Raw genomic sequence first — 6,854 nt, 5'->3', positions numbered from 1 at the left:
TCAGTGATGGTGAACCTATGACACGCGCGTCAGAGGTGACACGCGAACTCATTTTTTTGGTTGATTTTTCTTTGTTAAATGGCATTTAAATATATAAAATAAATATCAAAAATATAAATCTTTGTTTTACTATGGTTAAAAATATCAAAAAATTTCTATATGTGACACGGCACCAGAGTTAAGTTAAAACCAGGGTTTTTCAAAATGGTGACACGCCGAGGTCAAAAGGTTTGCCACCACTGCTTTAGACAATAAGTCTCCTCTGTAAACTCCATTTCCAAGGTCTTCTCAGTGAAATAGAGGAGTTACGGAGGTAACATCTTAAAAAAGAAATTAAAATTAGCAGGACTTTCTGACTAGCTGAAGTCAGAAAATTAAGAAAAAGGTTGATAAAGACTGCACCAAGATTTTGAGTTTATCTGACTGGGAAGGATGATGGTGCCTTTATTTTGGAAAAGTTATGAGAAGTACTGGTTTGGGAGTGGGAACAACAAAGAGAAGGAGATGACATATTGAGTTTGAGGAAGGTGAGATGCCTAAGTCAGGCTAGCCAGGGAAGTGAAAATAGGAAGATTTGGATTTGAAAGTTATTGTCACTCGAGTGTGATAATTGAAGGCAAGAGACAAGATTGGTTTACCATAGCAGGAAGAGAAAAATAGCATCAGACAAAAAAAGAACGTTCAAAATTCAAGCTTGACAACTATTTATCAAAGATCCGTTATGTATAAAACATTGTATTGGAGACTTTCAGAAAACAAAGAAAACTTCTTGACTCAAGGAGCTTAAAATCTATAAGAGAAGACAAACAGACAGCTTTTTAGAATACAACATATTATGAAAAGTGCCAAAACAGCAAAATAAAATGTCAGGAATGAATGATTCTTCTCAATGAATATTAGTCTTTAGCAAGCAGATGGCTTTAGGTGACTAAGGATGACTAAAATTTTGATAAGCATAAACAAAAGAATGACCTTTCAGTGTCAGGATGCCCTTCAAGCAAGGGTGTGGTCACACAAAATCACAGATATGGCATACTGAAAGAACCTAAAGTGTTTTAATATGACTAGAGCATAGAATGCTCAATGTTGGGAATAAAATGCCACATTAAATAAACTGGAATTTAGCCCAGCTGCTGTGGCTCTAGGGTTGAGTGTTGACCTATGAACCAGGAGGGCACGGTTCGATTCCTGGTCTGGCCATGTGCCCAGGTTGCAGGCTTGATCCCCGGTGTGGGACATGCAGAAGGCAGCCGATTGATGATTCACTCTCATCATTGAGGTTTCTATCTCTCTCTTACGCTTTCTTCCTCTCTGGAATCAAAAATGTATGAAAAAAGAAAAAAAGAGCAATTTCTATGCCTCTGCCTTAACTCTCCCTGCCTTCCTAGATCCGACCAGTGTTTTGGTTTCATCCACATACGCTTGTGAATCTTTGTTCTCAGTGATGCATTTTGTTAATTCTCATAGTAGGAGTAGCCTGACGGATGAAAGTAGTAGCTCGTGCATATCTCTGAAGGTCACGAAATATAAACCTGAAGTAAAATCTCTGTCATCAGTGATGTAGCAGCAAAAGTCCCACTGATAATGTCAAACGGAGTCATAAAATTTTCTGTTGGACTATCAGTGTACATGTATACATTAAAAAATAAATGTATTTTTCATCATTATATACTGTTTTTTTTGTCGCTCGTGTGAATTTTATTTCTTCAAGGTTCTTCACATACGTACACCTTAAGAGATACCAAGTAGGCGTAATATGTTCTTAAAAAATGAGGGTTGGCACTCAGAAGAATTTTGAGTCAGAGATTTTGCTGGTTTTGGCACACACTCGCGAGCCACATGCGGCTCTTTGGCCCATTGAGTGTGGCTCTTCCACAAAATACCACGTGCGGGCGCGCACGTACAGTGGGATTGAAACTTCGTGGCCCATGCACAGAAGTCCACAGTATTTTGTGGAAGAGCCACACTCAATGGGCCAAAGAGCCGCATGTGGCTCGTGAGCCACTGTTTGCTGACCACGGGTCTAGGGAAAAGTAAGGGCACCCTAACTTGTGACAATGGTCATGGAGGAACAAATCAGAGCATTTAAGGTAAAAGGTAAGTACTTGGCATGGCTTTTTTACACCACTTTCTCCTGCTCCATAGTCATCTATTCAGCAAGTATTGACTGAGCACATACTAAGTATCAGGAGGTGGTTTAGATGCTAGAGATACAGCAGTAAACAAAACCAGGAAAAATCCTTGTCCTCATGAAGCTTACATTCTAATGGGAAAAGAAAAGCAATAAACAAATGTACAATACATCAGATATCGGTTAAGTACTGTGGAAAAAAACAAAACAAGAATACAGGAAGTTTCCACGCCTGGCATAATGGCTGACTAAATGCTCTAGGTGACCCTGTTATTACAGAAAAAACATATGCCACATAAGAAACATTCCTTGAAGGATCCCTGATCTCACAAGAGGCCTACAGTCTCATGCCTCAGCCCAAATAATGTATCCTTGTGGTTGGAGAGTGACAAAAGGCTGGATGGGCCTGGAAAGCAGATGCCAATAACAAACACTGAAACTTGGGCTACCTACAAAGTGAGGAAGCTAAGCTGCTACCCCTCAATCAGCTAAGACTCTCAAGGGGACTAACGAAAACCAAATTGCTAAAAGAAAGCTGGATCAGCTAAGTATTGTCAGACAAAATAGCTTAAAGACAAAAATATTACTAGGTGTAAAGATGGTAACTATATAATACAAGGTTCAATTCACCAGGAAGAAGCAACACTCCTAAACTTGTGATGTAACTGAAAAAATATACATGCATAGTAAAAATTGATATAACTTCAGAGAGGGAAAAGACCAATAACACCATATTTTTCTCAATTACTGGTATGTCAAGCAGACAAAAGATTAGTAAGGTACAGACTACCCAAAGGACACAATTAGCAACGTTGATTTAGCAGTGATATGCACATCATCTTACCCATTAATTGGCGAGTACATATTTTTCTCAAGCACACATGAATATTTACAAATACTGATCATGTACTAACAGGTCTCAAGAAATTTCAAGGAACTGTCATCAAACAGGCTATGTTCTCTGATCACAATGCAGTTACATTAAGTCAATTATGAAAGTATAAATTAAAAATTCCATATATTTGGAAATTTAAAAATATTTCTAAATTGCCCTGACCAGTGTAGCTCAGTTGGCTGGGTGTCATCCTGTGCACCAAAAGGTTGCTGGTTAGATTCCTGGTGAGGACACATAACCAGGTTATGGGCTCAATCCCTGGTAGGAGGCGTGCAAAAGGCAGCAGATTGATGTTGTGCTCTCACGTTGATGTTCCTCTTTCTCTTTTCCTCTCCCTTCCTCTCTCTCTAAAACTCAATTTAAAAAAATATTTTTTAAATATTCCTAAATCACTTAGAGGTAAAAGGAGAAACTTATGAAGTTAAAAATACTCAGAAATGCAATAATGAAAGTACAATCTATCAAAACCATAGAATGCAGCTAATGCTGTACTTACAAGGGAAATTTATAGCCTTAAATATTTATGTTAGAAAGGGAGGAACAATGAAAATAATTATGTGCCCAAGTTAAAAAAAAAAAAGAAAAGCTCAACAGAATAAACAAAAATAACGTAGGAATAAAAAAGATAAAGTTAAGGGTAGAAATCTATGAATAGGGAGAATTTATGAAGACTCTAGGACAGTGGTTCTCAACTTTCTGGCCCTTTAAATACAGTTCCTCATGTTGTGGTGACCCCCAACCATAAAAATATTTTTGTTGCTACTTCATAACTGTAATGTTGCTACTGTTATGAATTGTAATGTAAATATCTGATATGCAGGATGGTCTTAGGTGACCCTTGTGAAAAGGTCGTTCGACCGCCAAAGGGGTCGCGACCCACAGGTTGAGAACTGCTGCTCTAGGACAACCAGAGCAAGAGGAGAGAAGGTACAAATAAACAACATTACAAATTGCAAATAGGAACATAACTATAAATTCAGTGGAGGTTACAAAGATAAAAGAGGAATATGAAGAACTTTATATCTATTAATTTTAAAACATACACAAAATAGACAGTCAAGAAAACGTAACCTACAAATTGACTCAAAATCAATTCGAAAACCTGAAAGTGTTGAATAAATTGAAACTGTAGTTAAAAATCTTCCTGCCAAAGAAAACACCAGACTCAAGTTGATCAAAGAGGCAAGTTTTCCAAATTTTCAATGAACAGATTGTTTTAATTTTATTCAAACATTTTCAGAGAACAGAAGAAGAGAGAATGCTCCCAACACATCCTAGAAGGCCAGTATAACCTTGACAACAAAACCAGATAACGTATGAGAAGAAAAAAATTTTAGGCCAACCTCCCTCATGAGTATAGATGCAAAATTATTAAACAAAATATTAAGCCAAATCCAGAGATAGCAATGCCAGGATGGCTTAACATTAAGAAAATCTATATAAGTTATCACCATATTAACAGATTTAAGATAATTATCTTGATAGTGGCTGAAAAATAGACAATTACCTTGAGAGAGTGAAAAAGCACTTTATAAAATTTAACACCCATTCATAATAAACACTCCTATCAAGTTAGACTAAAAAAAACTTCCTGCATCCAATAATGGGTATCAAAAACTAAGAAGGAAACAATGAAAGCATTCCCTTTAATATCAACTAAAATCAAAATTTTATTATAAGCCCAGTGCTATGAAACAATAATTAAAGGTATATGTATAGACTGGAGAGGCAGAAACAAAACTATTCTTATTTAGAGATGACATAATTATCTACATAGAAAATCCAAAGTATTTACAAACACATTAGCAATAGTAACAGAGTTTAGTAGGATGTTTGGCTAACAGAGCAATATGAAAAAGTCAACTGTATTTCTATATGCCAGGGGGGGAAAAAGCTGGGAAATATAATTTTACAATTTTTCTACAGCAACAAAATAACTATAAGGTGCCTAGGGAATAAAAATAGCAAAAGATGTACAAGATCTTTATACAGAATATCTTGAAACCTTACATTAAATGACATTAATAAGCATATATGCATAACCCATGGACACAGAAAATAAGGCAATGGCGGTCTGGGGCAGAGGGCAGGGGTGGGCTATAATGGGTCAATGGGAGAAAAAAGGGGATATATGTAATACTTTTACAATAAAGATTAAAAAATTAAAAATAAATAAAATAATTGTTTTTTTAATCCTCAAACGAGGATATTTTTCTATTGATTTTTAGGGAGAGTGGAAAAGAGAGGAAAGACAGAGAGAAACTCAATGTGAGAGAAACACATCAATTGGTTGCTTCCCGCATATGCCCTGACAAGGGCCCAGGAGCCTGCAATTGAGGTATGTGCCCTTGATCGGAATCAAATCTGGAACCCTTAGGTCCACAAGCCCCCGCTCTATCCACTGGGCCAAACCAGCTAGGGCAGGGTCACTTTTCTTAACGTATCACTTGGCCTCTTAGTTGGCCACTTACTCTGAGCCAAACCAGCTAGGGCTAAAAGAAAATTTAAAAAATAATAAAATAATATAAAAGAAGTCCTAAATAAATTTATAGATAAGAAGACTCAACACGGGGTCTCAGAAAATAGGTTTACAATTGTGAGTACACAAAACAGCTTATTCTTATATTTTACTTATTAATTATTGTATTATTTTCCATATGAACAAATGTAAACCTACTTTTGCCCACCCCTATACAATAAAGACACCAATTCTCCCCATACTTATATGTAAATTCAATGCAACATCAATCAAAATCTCAACCAGGTTTTTTATTGTGGAACTTGAAAAGCTGGTTTAAAAGTGTATGCAGAAGAGCAAAGAGCTAAGAATAGCCAAGATACTGTGAAAGTAGACAGTGTGATGCTTGGTACAACGACAGACAAAATGATCAACGGGACAGGACAGAATATCTAGATGGAACCAAGATAATGAGAGAAGAGAAAATTCAGATCAGTGGAGAAAGGAGAACTATTTAATAAATGGTGCTGACACAACAGGTTATCCAAATGGAGAAAATAAATGAATCCTCACCTTATACCATATATACATAAATTTCAGGTAGATTAAGGATTTAAATGTGAAAAGCAAAACTTTAAAACTCTTTTGGGAAAAAAATCTTTCTGATCCTGAGGTAGGGAAGAATTTCTTAAACACATTACAAAAAAAAACAATAAAAAACAGACTGATAAATTTGGCTATTAAAGTAACTTCTCTCTTGGCTGTTATGACTCAGTTAGAGCATCATCCTGTACATCAAAAGAGGGCAATTCAATTCCTGGTTTGAGAGGCAATGCAGGTATGGGAGGCAATGGATTGATTTTTCTCTCTCACATCAATGTTTCTTCCCTTCTCTCTAAAATTAATCTTAAAAACTGTCTTTAAAAATAAATAGAAATAACTTCCAGTCATCTACACTAATAAAAGACAAACATGCAAACTGACAGTACCTTCGCTATGCCAGAAGCCACACCCACCAGCCAAACAGAGAGACTATATGCAAATTAACCCAACCAAGATGGCAGCCGGCAGCCGCGGAGCTGGAGCAAGCAGGAGACTTGATTGCCCCAATGATGGAGGAAGCCAAGCTTCCCGGCTTCTAAGCTCCATGCAAAGCAACAAAGTTTCAATTACAGAAGCTAAATAAACCCCAGATATCTGCTTTCAGCCGGCCGTGGCCACGGAGCTGGAGCAAGCAGGAGGCTTCCCTCCTGCCCACCCTGGCTGGCTCTGAGCTCCTCTCAAGGCTACAAAGTTTCAATGATAGAAGGTAAATAAATCCCAGAATAAAAAAGAAAAAGAGAAAAAAGAAGAGGCTGGGAGCCTCCCTC

General features: G+C 37.0%; 1 protein-coding gene across 1 annotated transcript in view; it reads right to left on the bottom strand.

Moving 5' to 3' along the window:
* The window catches only part of CDK19 (cyclin-dependent kinase 19), a 136,599-nt gene that overhangs the window by 43,419 nt on the left and 86,326 nt on the right, over window positions 1-6,854 (bottom strand). The window lies entirely within an intron of this gene.

Source organism: Myotis davidii, unplaced genomic scaffold (assembly GCF_000327345.1).
Source record: "Myotis davidii unplaced genomic scaffold, ASM32734v1 scaffold196, whole genome shotgun sequence".
Classification (NCBI taxonomy): domain Eukaryota; kingdom Metazoa; phylum Chordata; class Mammalia; order Chiroptera; family Vespertilionidae; genus Myotis; species Myotis davidii.
The sequence above is the reverse complement of the archived record's forward strand: the minus strand, read 5'-3'. Positions and strand labels throughout refer to the sequence as shown.